The following is a 17299-nucleotide window of genomic DNA, read 5'->3' as shown; positions in this document are numbered from 1 at the left end:
CAATAAACAACTGATAAAGAACAACACAAAAAAGGGGGGCGTGGAATACTGGTGTGATGAGCGTTTGTGCTTTTCTTTTTTTTTTTTTTTTTTGCATAAGCCCAGTAAATATTGGGGAAATTTGAAAGGAAATTCCCTTGGCTTAAGAGATACAAGGTTTTTCCACCCTTGGTGCATACCATCATGGAAATAACTACCGGCTCCAGATATGCTCATTATCGAACCCTGAAGTATTCTTATGGTGCCAGGAAATGTTCTGCTCAGTTGTGGCTGACAAAATGAGTCCTCTGTAATTAGAGATCTTGGTATTTACACAAGTCATAGAACTTCAGTCAAGGATTTGAACAAAAACCAAGATCTCTAATTCCAGAGGCCTGACTTTGACAACTACAACAGAGCAGAACTTCTGGAACCATAAGGAAAGACTATATTCTAGGCTTTGTCCTAAAATCTGTGCAAAAACCGAGATCACTAATTACAGAAAACTGACTACAAAACTGTGTTGGAGCAGAACTTCTAGAACCATAAAGAAAAACTCTATCCTAGACTTCGTCCTGTGACCTTTCCTATAACCACATTTCTAATACAATTTTTTTGTAAAAGAATTAACAAGTGTATTCAAGGGAGATACAATAGCTCAAGAAACTGTTTCACAGATCTGGGACTTGAAAAATGAGAACATTAAATACCTATAACTTTCATTTCTGTCCAATTTTCACCTTTACCCTGTTCTCAGTGGTGTTTGTTTTGTCTTGTCATCTCAAGTTCAGTCTGGGCACCAGAATTTAAAAGGAAAAAAGAGAATTATGAGGAGAGAATAGTAGGTAGTGGTGACAGAGGTTGAAGAGGAAGATGAGAGGGAAAAGAAAAATAGGAAGGGAAAGAGGAGGAAAAATGAAGAGGGAGAAAAAAATGAGATAAATAAAGCAGACATATAGAGAATATATAAGAATGCAGAATTCCTTTCATCAAAAGTTTCAGGTAAATGTTTTATCCAGTTGGGTAATGTTTATTTCATTTTGCACGTCTCAAATTTAATTGCAAACAAAAACATTCTTATGCAATAGAGTCCTCCTCTCTCTTCAAGGCAAATACTCTTCACAGTCATCTTTGTAGATGTTTCAGTTCCAAATACTATTTTTCCATAGCAGATAACATTTAATTAATTGATCTATATAAAGTACATAGAGAGTACTTATACACTTCCATTGTTCAATAGTAGGGATTCATTTGAGAAGTTTATTTGTAGAAAACAATAAATTTGGGGCTAGAATGATTGCAAAGAGGTAGGGTGTTTGCCTTGCATGAGACCAACCAGGGATTGACCTGGGTTTGATTCCTGACATCCACTATGGTCCCTGAGCCTGCCAGGAGAGATTTCTCAGTGCGGAGCCAGGAGTAATCCCTATGTGATGCTGAGATGTGGCTGAGAAACAAAACAAACAAACACAAAAACAACAAATCAATTAAGGAGAAAATGTACAACAAACAAAAAAATCCTGTGAAAATTAGTGTTCTGTCAAAAATAGTAATCTTAAAATTATAAACTTGAGCCAGAGATATAGTATATTAAAAGTGTATGACTTGAGTATATAAGATCTGGATTCAATAGTTTCATAATAGACACAAAATATTCTATAGATGTTCAAATAGTTGCACTTCTGGTTTCTCAATATATGTATCAAGATTTGTTTAAATTTTTCCTAGAATTTCAACTTTAGAGTTTTGATCTTTTGGTTCATAGAAAACTTACTGGATAATTTGTTGCTTTTAAAGCCTTTTCTTAGCATAATGGCCCATCACCTGCTGCTGATCCAACTGATTAGTAATTGAAGAAATGAAGTTGTGATCACAGTAGATGACCTATTTTTAAGCTAATACATCGTAGTGAGAGGTGTACTGTAACATAATTGCTTTTGAAACAGAGATGTAAAACTCCCAGGTGAAATATTGAGCACCAGAGCTAGAAAGTACTTGTGGCATGACTCAAATCCAGGTCCTCTTATATGTTTTCCCACCTTATTTATCCCATATAATTGTTATATATATTATCCTCTTTTTTTATGCCAGCTGAAATGCTTTCTTCTCTCTTCTTTAATATATAGGAGGACCAAAATTGCTGAGAGTGAGAAAGGAGAATGATACACCCTTCAAGTATATTCTTTGTATTGCAACTAATTTCAAGACTGACTGCCAGAAAAGATTTTTAAGTAGTCAACTTTTCTAAGATATTTTATATTTACTATTCTATGAAGATGTCAGTGACATGATAGATCCCACAATGATGGATTTATTCCATTACACTAATGGCAGCAGTCTGTTTAACCACAATAAATACAATGAAGAAGTTGCTAATAATTTGAAGTTGCAAATAATAATAAAAAATTTTCTAATAAAAGTTTCTCATAATTTCTTTAGATAGTACATTTTCTGTCTCTTTTATAACAATTAGCTTTTCAAAATCCTAAACTTCTATATTCCCATTCCTTTCTATAGGCCTCCCTCTTTTCAGCAATTGTCTCTGAAAATGCCCAAATTAAGAATTTTGCAAATTTAAACAAATACTCAAGCTGGAAATTATAAATATTATTTTTAATGCTTTTTTTATTTAAACAACGTTATTACATACATGATTGTGTTTGGGTTTCAGTCATGTAAAGAACATCACCCATCACCAGTGCAACATTCCCATCATCAATCTCCCAAATCTCCCTCCTCCCCACCCAACCCCCGCCTCTACTCTAGACAGGCTTTCCATTTCCCTCGTACATTCTCATTATTAGGATAGTTCAAAACGTAGTTATTTCTCTAACTAAACTCATCTCTGTTTGTGGTGAGCTTCATGAGGTGAGATGTAACTTCCAGCTCTTTTCTCTTTCGTGTCTGAAAGTTATTATTGCAAGAATGTCTTTCATTTTTCTTAAAACCCATAGATGAGTGAGGACATTCTGCATGTTGGCGGGTATGTGGAGAGAAAGGAACTCTTATCCACTGCTGGTGGGAATGCCGTCTAGTTCAACCTTTATGGAAAGTGATATGGAGAGTCTTCCAAAAACTGGAAATCGAGCTCCCATACGATCCAGCTATACCACTCCTAGGAATATACCCTAGGAATACAAAAATACAATACAAAAACCCCTTCCTTACACCTACATTCATTGCAGCACTATTTACCATAGCAAGACTCTGGAAACAACCCAGATGCCCTTCAACAGACGAATGGCTAAAGAAACTGTGGTACACATACACAATGGAATATTATGCAGCTGTCAGGAGAGATAAAGTCATGAAATTTTCCTATACATGGATGTACACGGAATCTATTATACTGAGTGAAATAAGTCAGAGAGAGAGAGAGAGAAAAACGCAGAATGGTCTCATTCATCTATGGGTTTTAAGAAAAATGAAAGACATTCTTGCAATAATAATTTTCAGACACAAAAGAGAAAAGAGCTGGAAGTTCCAGCTCACCTCAGGAAGCTCACCCCAAAGAGTGATGAGTTTAGTTAGAGAAATAACTACATTTTGAACTGTCCTAATAATGAGAATGTATGAGGGAAATGGAAAGCCTGTCTAGAGTACAGGCGGGGGTCGGGTGGGGAGGAGGGAGATTTGGGACATTGGTAATGGGAATGTTGCACTGGTGATGGGTGGTGTTCTTTACATGACTGAAACCCAAACACAATCATGTATGTAATCAAGGTGTTTAAATAAAATAAAAAAATATTAAAAAAAAAGAATCCTGTTTTAAAATGTGGATTTTTGTCCCTTACTACTAGTTCAAGAATGAGCAAATAACACAGTCTTTATCAACCTTGCAAAATATATTTCTAACATGGAAGTGAAGAGTCTCTTATTTTAGGAAGTAATGATTAACTGACAGACTTGACTTACTTTTTTCAACATTTTATAAATACTCAAATATTTGCCTAATACTGTGGACACCTTTAAGATGCCATGTTTTATATCTTATTACTGTATTAATAAATGAATGAATAGATAGATGAATAAATATATGTAACTAGTTGATGTTCACAGTTTTTATTAACTCAATAAAACAATTGACCCACAATTTGCTAACAACCTACACTGAGAAAATATTATCAATTGAAGTAAAGGCCTAATTAAGCATAAGACAATCACAAAATAACCATTGCTAATTATGCAACAAAGTCATATGTAAACACAAGATCTAACTTTACCTGTAAAACCTAAATGTATTTTATTATACTTATATATACTTATATATACTTTATATATGTTTACTAACATAACAATACAAATGATTGTATGTGGTGCGATTTACATTAAAATATGTAAAATTACGGACAGCTTTCAAAACTAACTGAAATGTAAAATTAAAACCTTAAATTATTGAGACTTAATAGACAAAAATCAAACATCCCAACACATTTTCACACCACTAAAATTGCCTTTATTTGGGGCTGAAGTGATCCTGGCACAGGTAGGCCATTTGCCTTGCATGAGGCCAAATGGGTTCAATCCCTGGCACCCTATCTCATACCCTGATCAAGTCAGGAATAATTTTGATTGCAAGAGTGCAAAGCCAGGAATAATACCAGAACAATGCCATATATGGCCCAAAATAATAACAAAAAAATTGCCTTTTTAGCATTAGTTGAAATGTACAGATCCAGCTGAACAGATGAGAATTTTTTACCCACATGTTATTTACATTATTATTTGAAGTCATAGTACTTTTTCAAAATTTTTATTGAAACCATTGTGAATTACAAGTCTTTCACAGTTGTACTTTTAGATATATAGTGAGAGTGAATTAGGGCCATTCCCACCACCAGTGTTGACCTCCCTTTACCATAGAAGTCATAATACTTTTAACCATGTTTTTAGTGATAAACTTTTCTAACATATATGATTTGTTTCTTTAAATAAGTGTTCTGAGGATATTTTCCACATTAGGAACTGTGATTTCATTCTATTCAGGGCTTGCTGCTTTTCCCGTACTGAATCTCTGACATTTATAATGGAATTGAACAGGGTAATAGGATTCATTTAACAAAAAATGTTGCTGTGACATGAACTTTATGGGACCTTCCATTAAACAAGGAAAGTAGTTTTCTTCTTTTAAAAAATAAAACATGGTCTTAGTTCTATTTCATGTCAAAAATGGAAGCAACAAAAACACAATAGCACAGTCTCTGCATAAATGAAGCCACAGCCTTCCTCCACAGAGAAGAAAGAGTCATAAAATAGATCATTAAAACAGCATTTTACCCTTTACTCTTTGGTAAATTTCTCCCTTTACTTATACAAAAAGAACATTTCAATATTCTGCCAAAAAAAAGTATAATGCAGTCTGGTCGCATCCTGATTACAAAGTCTTTAAGTTTTCCAATGTTCTTAAAGTGTCTGGAGCTGTTCTACTGTTTTCAAGCAGCTAATGTGCTGTTATTTTACAACACTCTGCCAGAGTTGCTTTTCCTCAAAGCTAGAATCTTACTTGTTTTACCGTTTGGCAGCCTGTAGCACGTTAAAAAAAATCCATAAACCAGATGGCGGAAATATAGAGTAATATGCTTGGGAAACCCAGGTGATAGATATGTGCATGTTGGAAAAAGGGCAAAAAGTTGAAGTAAAGCAGCTGATACAGCTTTCGGACTGTGCTCCATTCCTGACCATTTTTAGATATGTATAATAGATGGGCATGTTTATTTTCCATTGCAATCTCTCTCCTTCTCACTCCCTCTTTTTCGTACACAATAAAGATTTATAAAAATTTACTTAATTTTCAGGGGCTGGGGCAATAGCACAATGGTAGGGTATTTGTCCTGCAGCTGCATGTGGACAATCAGGAAAGGACCCAGGTTTGATCCCCTGTGTCCCATATGGTCCCTGAGGCTGCCTGAAGTGATGCCTCAAAGCAGAGCCACAATAACTCCTGAGCACTTCCGCCAGGTGTGGCCAACCACCCAAAATAATTTACTTAATTTTCAAAACTCGATATGACATTTGGAAGGTGTAATCAAGGCTTTTATTCAGAAATTATTCAAACAGACTATTGCAACCCAACTTCCTTCTTTGTCTCTTCTCAGAAGAGATGTTGAAATTTCTCCTTATCCTGACAACTGAAATATGGCTAAGATGAAAATCAAAATTAACTTAAAAGAACAAAGATAATTGGCAACCATAGTTTAAGGGGTGTTTTGAAATAGGTTGGAGGGGCAGTTAAGAGAGGAAGAATCAACCCATGCTTTCGTATATGTGTATATAAAATGTAGTGAGAGTGATTTGTACATGACAATTGTAGTTATCTGAATATAGAAATTAAAATATTTTGTGCTTTTGCTACTAAATTATGTCCTTTTTTATATCAGTGATTTTCAAGTGACACAGTGCAGTTCCCACTAACAATCTCAGACCTTCACAGGATTTTTTTTTTGCTAATCTACTTTTTAAGTCTAATAAATAAACATTTTAGGTCATATTTGTACAGTTCAACTGATGATACCATGGTGCCTGCCTAATTGAGATACAATCAAACATGCTGTCTGTCAGATATATAAAGACCTCAAACACTTCCATACCTCAGATCTCAGTCTGTGCCATCCCAAGGAAGAAAGTTAGAAGCTTTGTAGCCTATTATCAGTAGACACAAGAGATCTTAGAAGATCTCTGAGATACCAGGTATCTTCAGATGCACGGGTTTCCAACTCTCCACTAAATGCTTTCACAGAACTTTTTGCATTGACTCTGTGCCTAATTCCTCCATCTCTCATTGACCTTGATTATAATTAAATTTCTGAGGTTTCCTTGTTTGTTTGTTTGTTTTATGACCTCAGCACAAATGGTTAAAACTCATGGCACCTGCTTCTATAACTGTTGCATGGAATAAACGAGAAGGTCCCACTTTATTGCTGTCTAACAGGAGACTCAAGTACTTTTTGTTAATTTTTATTTTGATCATAGTGGCTTACATATCTTTCACATTAGTATTTTAGGTACATATTAATGTTGAATCAGGGAAATATCCACCACCAAATTTGTCCTCCCCCCTTCCCCGTTCCCTTTCTGCAACCATATCCCCCACCATCAACCCCCGGCCTGCTAGAGTAGGTGGTCCCCTCTTTGTCTAGCTTACTATCAGTGATCATACATCTGTTTGGTCCTGGTGCCCTCCCTTGTTTCTCCCTCTATTTGAGAGGCTAAGCTAGATAAATCGAGTTACGTGGTTTTGTTTGAGGAAAAGAAAAGCAATAGAATGGGGTAAAGATTAAGCAAAAAATTTTAAAAAATTGATAAAAATATGCTGAAAATGGGCAGAGTCCTTCTAGTGGCTATCAGCCTCAGTTTGACAGAGGACTTGAAAAAGGTAATTGAAACACCATAACAATACAAAACTAAATGTCAAATTAAATATCCAGTGAACCCTACAGCAATAAAGAGAAGCACCACACAATGGAGACTCAAGTACTTTTCAAACTACTGAGACAAATTTCTTTTATTTATATATTTCAGCATTTATTTTATTATTATTAATTATTATTATTATTTTGGGTTTTTTATTTATTTTTTGTTGTTTTGGGGGCCACACCCGGTGACGCTCAGGGGTTACTCCTGGCAATGTGCTCAGAAATCGCTCCTGGCTTGGGGGACCATATGGGATGCCAGGGGATCAAACCGCGATTTGTCCTAGGCTAGCACAGGCAAGGCAGATGCTTTACCGCTTGCACCACCACTTTGGCCCCTATTATCATTATTATTTGGGGTTTGGGGCCAAATCCAGCGGTGCTCAAGGGTTACTCCTGGCTTTGTACTCGGGGATCATTCCTGGAAGGCTCAGGAGATCATATGGGACCGTATGGAATGCCAGGATTTTAAACCAGTGTTGTTGCCGTACCTGCTGTGTCATCGTTCGGGCCCCATTTTTTCAGATTTTTTGAGAAGGCAAAACTAGCAGTATGAAGGAATTTCTTATGGTTCTATGCTCAGGGAACACTCTTGGTGCTACTCTGAGCAATGATCTGAGATCAGCTGTATATTTCACATTTTGTGTTTCTTATTTTGGGGTTATTCATAAAGTCTAACTCTAGTGTTGGAATAAAATTCATAAGAACAAACAAGAACTATGACCATGCTTGATATTTGTCTTTTTGCATGAGTGTTATGCCACAGTACAATGCTTTCACTTCCTCATTTATTGGGTTCCTAGGGAGTTATTTTCTGTTTTTGTGTTATTGTTGTTGTGTGTATTAATCTTTTCTGAGGAAGTATTACATAATTCATTCCCAAGTAGGACTTCTCACTCTAACATGACCAATTTCCAAGTGATTTTATAATTTTAATTATACTCTTGCATTGTTGCCAGGTAAATATTACAATGGTACGATGATATTATTTAAAATTCACCAAAATTCAGATCTACATAAACTTAGAGTACACATTAATTAATGCCAGTTAAAATAAAATTTCACATATTAGAATAAAATAATTAAAATTTTGGAAATTTCAATTTATAAAAGAGGGTCAACTTTCTTTTGTTGATATTGTTGTTTTATTTGTTTGTGGCCATACCTAGTAATGCTCCGGGTTACTCCTGGCTCTGCACTCCTAGTGGTAAATCACTCCTGGTGGGTTCTGGGATAATAGGGAATACCTTAGGACCAAATAAGGGTTGCTGCCTGCATACACATACTGTACTCACTATGCTAACATTTTGGCCCAGATGAAAGTCAACTTTCTAAATTATCAAAAATAAAAAAATCAACTCATAATCTTCTATTCTCCTGTGAATATTATTTGAATTGCTTAGACAGGTACTAAGAATGCACAACAATTTTGACACATTATTTTGGCTCTTGACTTATGTTAGATGAATTATCACTGTTGAGGATTTATTGTGTCCATTCTTCCCAAATTAATAAACTGAAACTTAATGCCCAGTGACTATATTTGGAGAGAGGACCTTAAGGAGGATGTGATATTAAATGTGGCAATAAAGTAGGTCCCTGGTCTGATGAAATCATGTTCTACTAACAAGATACACTTCAGTTGATCATTCTCTGTCTATGTATTCATCCTGTTCTCTGCTTCTCCTTTTCTTTTTCCATTCCCTCTTGCATACCAATAAAAAAAATCATCTGATGATCTAGAAGCCATATAATTTTAATGGAGAAAATAAATTCTCAGCAGAAATTAATATTTCAGCTCTGCTATACTCATGACATGGATTTCTAATCCCCCAAACTATAGGAAATAAATGTCTGCTATTTAAGTCACCTATTCCTATGGTATTTTTTATGTAAACCTAAGCAAATTAATTTAAGTGGCATCAAAATGGATCCGATGATTGGTTCAACCAGCGTGGTTTCCTTAACCAGAGTTACAGAATCAGAGGATGTTTTCATCTGTTTTCATAAAGAACTGAAGAGAAAGGAGCTAAAAGATCAAGAGATATTACATATGGTGAAGGGAACTAAAAGAGATTTTTATGTAATGCTCTTATCTGAGGCATACAGAAAAGCAAAGAATCCAAGATATCCCTGAATAAAGAGCAATATAATTAATCATACTCCATTAATTTTAATTTTAGAGCCAAATGTAAGGGGTTTTTTTTTCGGGGGGGGGGGAATAAGGCCAAGAACTGTTTCTTGTTTACAAATTGCAAATCTGGTCTTATCTTGAAATTCATTTATAGCTATAAATTTGGGTCTGTAAAAGAATTTTTTAAGCCAGAGTTTCTCCTCTTTCCTTTCAAAAATTTCTATCCTGGTTTGAGAAAAGACAGACGCTTCATAGGCTGTTACTTGTGTAAAAGCACAGACATTCCTTTTAGAAGGAATTAGGTTCTTTTTTTGTTTGTTTTGGTTTTTGGGACACACCCAGTGATGCTCAGGGATTACTTCTGGCCATGTGTTCAGAAATCGATCCTGGCTTGGGGGACACCAGGGGATTGAAACGTGGTCCATTCTAGGTTAGCACATGCAAGGCAAATGCCTTACCTTTTGTGCCACCACTCCAGCACCAGGGTTATTTTTTGGTTACTTCTTGTCCCTTATTGTCCCTTATTGTTTCTTCAAATTTTGTTTTTGTTTGTTTCATGTTTTTGTTTAAAATATTTCTGTAATATGTAAAATGGAATATTTGTCATTCGCTTATCATTGAAGATTTATAATGATCTACACTTCATCATATTTTTGGAAGGTCAAGTTTAATAAATACAAGTACCTTCCAGATATTTAAAATAAATTATAACATATATGTCATCTCACATCATCTCACAATCCCCTTTTCAAAACGGGATGAATTATATTCCACCCAAACCTTTTAATCTTATTTATTCTAAGACAATAATACATAACCTATGACCTAATATCCCAAATCATAAGAAGCCTCAAAGATAACTTCAACTGTCTTTCTTAGTTTTCTTCAATCTATTCAACCTTTTGTTTAGTAACTTACCAAATCCATTTGTTTCCATCTTAATTATGTGCCACAAAATTTGACAATTTATGCCTTCCCACTTCTATCATAACTTCATTGATACTTTTAAAAAGTTATTGTTCACACTATCATAACTTCATAGCAAAGTATTCATAGCAATTTCTTAATTCATATTTATACCACACTTGAATCTATTCTGCCTTTAAACTTTTCTTTTATGAAAAAAAGCAACATCTATTTATTATTTTTGACTTACACTAAATGTACTTAGATAGTCAATACAGTTTTATTTAATTCTTCCTGTTGTGGTTCCTTTCCTTGATTCTTATTTTACTTCACTTCAAGATCGCCTTAGAGAGAATAGAGCAAGTACATTCTACTCCCTACTACAGCAAAGGGGCAGAAGGTTGTATAGTCCAGCCAAAGTAAAAATTAATAGGTTTAAAGTTTCTATTTTATCAAAAGTGAAATCAAGTGATTTATTTTAAATCCTCATTCCAATAACCTCTACTGACTGCTCCCTTCTCTAAAGACCCTACTTCCAAGTTTTGGACTCATTTAGTCTTATTGCTTTCATGCCTTTGTATTTCTCCTTTGTGTATCTTCTAACTCTCCTTTTAAATTTTGGGCAATCTAGATAATTAAATGTGGCCTTTTTTATTTCATCTTTTCCCAAGAATTTTTATTATCATTTCCCTTGGATTTAGATTTACTAAGAGTTACCTAGATTTGAACCTTTCCCCTTTCCCCTAAGCTGGAAATGCTATTTTCAAGTTTCAGATGAATACCCGAATTTAAATATATTCTACACTTTGAAATATACCAAAATAAATTATATCAATTTCCCTTAATATCTCTTTCTTTATTTCTTTCCAAGTGTTCCTGTTATCAACCCAGTTACATAAAACAGATATTCAGTCATGAATTTTTTTTCATAGATCCCATTGCCAATAAAATGAAAGTTCAAGTTCTTTAGTATGAGTGTATTAGGCACCTTTGATGTCTAGAACAATCTCGAATTCCTATTCCGTCTTCAGCTGAAGTTGCCAAGGTGGTCTCAAGATCCCTTCTTTGAATACATTTGCCTTCCTTAGTTTTCTCTAAAGCTAGTGCACAGGAAATCCTCAAAAACAAAAAGATAGGAACCAGTAGCAATAAACCAGTCTCCCATTTCTCCAATGCAGGAAAATTCTAGAGGAATCCTGCAAAGTTGTAATTTATATACTAATATGTACATTATATACATATGTGTCTGCTTATTGTATATTAATATATAATAACCATATACAGAAATGTACATGCACAAAATATACATTTATCTTCATCCATTTGGATTTCCTAATCATTAAATGTGAGAAAGCTATCTCTTATTGTGTAAATGAAGATAACTTTGGAGAAACAGTTGACAATAGGGCTGGTTTCCAGAAAAATATACAAATATATCTGGTACTTTCAGGGCATCTCTTCATTCATAAAAATATTGATTGTTATAAAGATTATGAATTGATCTGTTTTAAATTATAAGTCATACAACAAGAATATTTTTGTGTGAATCATGGTCATTCCAGTAGACAAAAATAGACATTAAATATTTTGGCCCATTTAATAGAGTCGCATAAGTTTTAAAATATTTTTCTAAGGGGCTGAAACAATACTACAGTAGATAGGGCCTTGCATTGAATGTAGCCAACCCAGGTTCAAACCCTGAATGTCCTATGGTCCCCCAAACATTACCAGGCATAATTCTTTGACTACAGAGCCAGAGGTAATTGCATAGTCATGTGTGACCTAAAATCAGAAGAAAGGGAAAATATTTTGTAAGCCTTTATTGGATTACTTTTAGCAATAGCAACATGCTTTTGATAAAGCAAGTCTTCAAAAAGTAAAATGGGCTTACAATTTCTCTAGAACTAAAACTTGGAGGAAAATATCTATGCTTGGGAAAATAAGAATAAAAGCCAAATCAACTAAATATTAAATATGATTGTTTGAGGATGGAAAGTTGGCATTTTATCTTTAATATGTTTAAACATTTATAAAATTCTGGTTATATTAGTAGGCAGAATGATAAGTGGATGATAGGTATAATGTTTTAAATTTAGAATAACTTTGAAATATTGAAGTTTTAAACTGTTAGACACACAATTTTTTTTTAGAAACTTCTAGTAATAGAGATTTATTGCAGTAGATAGGGCCCCTGTCTTGCATGTGGCTGACCTGATATCTGACACTCCATAATGTCCTCTGAGCACCACTAGGGGAAATTCATGAGTGGAGAGCCAGATATTACCATGAACATTGATCAAACAAGCATTTATTTAAAAAAAAACTTAAAAAATATTATGCTCTGACATATATAGGCAAGAATTGATTTTTGTAAAAAGTGAAATGGCTTATACTAACAGAGTTTTGAGAGTTTTAGATGATATCACATCTGTTTCTTTATTTGGTTATTTGGTTATTTTGGGGCCCAAACTGACAATGCTTAAGGCTTAATACTCTTGTCTCTGAGATCAGGGAACTCATATCAGCTATATGCAAGGCTATTTTAACATATGCTTTCCTAATATTTTACTCTAGTTTACCATGATAAATAAGGAGATTGTTGGGTTAACTTTCTGTGTGCCTGTGTCCTGCCTTTGTTTTTGTGCATATCTTTGTTCAGAGTTGACCTTTTTTGTCTGTTAGCTATTTCCCTTTTCCACTTTTATTTCTTTCTCCTTTTTTCTTCTACCTCATTCCCTTACCTTTTTCCTTTCCATATCCCCTTTTCCTCTCTCCTTCTCAATGATATTTCAAATGACTCAGATTGAAACTTGAATATCTTGTTCCAAGTTTTTTATACTTGCCTTATTTTCTTTTATAATCTGTTTGTATTTCATTTCTATTCTTTTCAAAAATCTTTTAGATTTTACTTTTGATATGGAAATTTTTTTATTTCCCTATTTTATCCATTATTTATTTTTACACATCTCTCATTATATAACATAGAATTATTCCCGAAAATTCCTTCAATAGCTTGAATTATGTTTGCCTCTTATGTGGATGTCCTTAATTCAGGAATGAAGTTTCTCAAGTATGACTTGATTTTCATTTAGCTAAGAGAAAAACATAAATGAAAACTAGTGAATAGATGGTGTTGTGGAATAAACAAGGAATATGATAGTTTTTCTTTTTTTTTTTTTAAATAAGACCTGCTTTCATTGTTTTTGTCATGACTACTCCAGGAACTAAAGCATGGAAAGAGTATTTTCTTTCGGTAACTTCCTTGCCTTTTTCCCCATGTAACACATTTCACAGCTTGTCTCATTATAGCATTTGTAAAAACACAGTCTGAAAGCAGTGGTGCATAAATGAATTATTTAAGTTTTGTGGCAAATCGTCCTGATCTTCCTTGCTGCTTCATAATGCACTTTAAGTGAGTCCAGGGAGGCGAATCATAGAAGGCACAGGGTGGAATGTAAACCAAGTTTTATTAGCCACAAAAAGCCATATTCTAGCATTTATTAAGTATTAGAGACAGTGTGTTTAAATAAGTTTGATTTGCTGAATAATCACTGATGTTGCAGCCATCTTCCCCGGATAGTAGCACTCCCTTGTCAAAAACATTTATTTTCTTGTCACTTCTGTTAATATAATGGGCTCTTGGGGTTTTGTGAGAGTTTCTTAGCAAATTGTGATTTTCAACAAATTACTATGTGTCTCCCAATGAATACAGCTTTAATAGCTGGGGGGAGGAGAAGAAAACCACACACATCATTGACTGAAAGTATATCATCTTATTATCTGTGCCACTTTTAGGGGCTTCAGCTGCCAGGAGAAAATGAGGAGCCAGACACCCTCTCAAGTCCTTCCCAGTCTCCCTCTGTAAGAATTTCTAATAAACTTGATGCTCCTTTAGTCAAAATAGCCAGAGGCCTTATTCTTTTTCTCTTTAGGGCTGAATCAGCCTTATAACCAGATAATTTATGCCATACTTAACAAGCTTTCTATGTCTATCTTTTCCTTTACCCCTTAACAATGAAATAAACAGACTCTCAGTATATTTCTGAATTTTGAAATGCCTTTCTCATCTTCCCACAATAGAATGGGTTGGGCATAAGTTCTAGAAAACACTATATGCTATATTGTATATATCTGCATTGGCTTTTTTATTTGGAGGGTAGAGTAGGGTGGGGGCAGTATTATACCAGAAAATATTCAGAACTTACTCCTGGCTCTGTGATCATGTATCACTCCTGGATGAGTCAGAAACCAATATGGGGTGCTAGGGATCAAATCTGGTCTGCATGTGTATAGCAAAGTGCCTTACCTGTTGTACTATCGTTCTAATATAGAATTATGTTTTTTAAATCACTACGCTTATCAATTTTACTCCAGACAGAGAATACTACTAGATATAATAAATATTATAATAAATAAATATAATAAATAAGGTAATCAATGGACACATATTGCTGGTGAATATTCAAACAGCTGAGATAGTTGTGAAATATTGACTATCTTTAAGCTAGTCCTATTCTATGATCAGAGACTATATATTATAATTCATATGTGTGTTTGCTGTGCTTGCTTAAGCCCCTATTGGTGAAGGAAAGAAGAGGTAGAAAGGAAGAAAGAGAAAGGGAGAAGTGAGGGATAAATATTGATATAATATTAGAAAACGTTCTCTTGCAGATACCCAATTATTGCCTTTCAGGCACAAATCTTTGGTCTTGCACCTCCATAATATTTAGAATAGATCAAACTATGGAGATGAGGACTCTGACATTGTGGAGTATACAACTGACCATTTGGCTTAAGTGAAAATGTATTTCCTCTGTAAGTAGCCCAGTAAAATAGGGACTATTAGTGATAATGATATTGTTATTTCCCTGGATGTCTCTATGACTTGGATAATCAGGTATTTTTATTGGGACACAGGTTTTTCTTGGGAATATAGATTTTCACTTGATGGCTTGGATATTGAAATTCATTCATTCATTTGCTTAGTCAATCATTTGTTCAACTAAGATCTCTTGAGATCTATGATATGCTATGAATTCAGGTCAATTTGGACTCTGTTATAGTTATTCCTTAGTGAATGATTCAGAGTAAAATATAGAAAAGTTGTAACACCTCATTTAATTTTGTTAGGCATAGGTGGTTAGGCATTTACGGGAGCATATAGTTGGGTCATTACACTGATGCAATCTTAGCAGAGGTGTGAGGTTAGGGTGGGTCAGATAAAGCCTTTGAGAGATAGGAAATCCAAGTTGAAGTTTACATATTAAATAGCAAGCAGTTAAGCAGAAATAAATGCACATTCAAAGGGTCAGAGGCCAGGGAATATATTTGGAGAATTGGAAAGAATTTACATAGTTTGATGTGGCTAGAAACTGGAGGGATTAAAAACATAAGGTTAAAGATGTAAGCGTCAGACATGTAAGTAATTTTAGTAATGCCAGAGTTCTTACTTACCTCTCGAGACCAAAGTATTATATTAGAAATTGAAAGTGGTGCAATTACATGATCAGATTTTTAGTATAAAGAAACATTACTTCTTATTTTGAAAGTGTATATTAATAAGAAAGAACACTAGTTTATTATGTGTTACAATAATACTTTATAAGATAAAACCAAAGTCTGAGAAAAAACTATATAAATGAGAATCAACTAAATAGACTATAAAATTTGATAAGAGTTGTAATGCAGCTCAGAAGATGTGGAGCTGAAATCAATGATTTGAGATAGGTCTAAAATGGTGGATGCCAGCACATAACTAGAAGGGAAAGAAATCTTCAGATTCCAAAAAGGCTCCAAGATATATAATACAGAATATTAATCTCACCTTAAAGGATAGAAAACAAGAAAAACTTCAGAAACTGTGTAGCTGGGCCCAATACTATGCTCAACAAAACATATTTAGATTACATGATTACTTAAGTATTTTTTATTCCTAGTTTTCTGATATTTTGGGGTATTTTACTGTTCTTCAAGTGTGGTATGTTTCAGTTTAATTTAACATTTATCATGCAATTTACATGCAGCATTAATTAATTAATGATAAAGATGATAGAGATGGTGGCAAATGTGATAGAAATGGGACTAAAATATCTAATGAAGGAAAAACATGGTTATGGTTCCATATAAGGACTACTTGCATGGTAAGAGTTTCTTGGTATATGAAAGCATCCTCCTAAAGATAAATATACATAGAAGAGAGGGGAAACAACTGTAGGTTTGAAATATGAATATATCTTATTTTATAAACTCACACTTACGGTTGCTAATTTTTAGGATTTGAGTTAAGATTAAAAATAAAAAGTTTCTATTTAATCATAAAGATATGCACTTTCAGACTGAGACTAAAGTGAGCTCAAATTTGACCATCTATGTGCTCGCTTCGGCAGCACATATACTAAAATTGGAACGATACAGAGAAGATTAGCATGACCCCTGCACAAGGATGACATGCAAATTTGTGAAGCGTTCCATATTTTTAAAAATGCCAAAAAAATTTGACCATCTATGAGAACAATATTTTATATTTTTAGTTTAGGCTTTACTCGAGCTATCATTTTGTGTTTTTTAATTGTTAATGATAAATATTTACTTCCTTCAAAGGAAATCAATCATGTAACTAAAAGGAGGGATAAAGAAAGGAAAAGAGTGTAATTTCTAACAAATATCATTTAAAATATTTTTTAAATCGCTATAAGATACATAGTTAAAAATTTGTTGATATTTGAGTTTCAGTCATAGATATTCCAACACCCATCTCTTTGCTGGTGTTTATGTCCTGCCACCAATTTTCCCAGTTTACCTCCAGTTTTCCCTCCGACACAAACTCAAGCTTGTTTCTATAACAAACGGTTTTATCCTTCTCTCTTTCTCT

General features: G+C 34.0%; 1 non-coding gene across 1 annotated transcript; it reads left to right on the top strand.

The window, feature by feature from the left end:
* The first annotated feature begins 16798 nt into the window (after positions 1 to 16798).
* Positions 16799 to 16905, top strand: LOC126025014 (U6 spliceosomal RNA). Its single transcript, XR_007501066.1, has one exon. It is a non-coding gene; the product is annotated as a U6 spliceosomal RNA (small nuclear RNA).
* Positions 16906 to 17299: the final 394 nt, after the last annotated feature.

The sequence above is a fragment of the Suncus etruscus genome, chromosome 12 (assembly GCF_024139225.1).
Source record: "Suncus etruscus isolate mSunEtr1 chromosome 12, mSunEtr1.pri.cur, whole genome shotgun sequence".
Classification (NCBI taxonomy): Eukaryota; Metazoa; Chordata; class Mammalia; order Eulipotyphla; family Soricidae; genus Suncus; species Suncus etruscus.
This window is presented reverse-complemented; position numbering and strand designations above follow the sequence as displayed.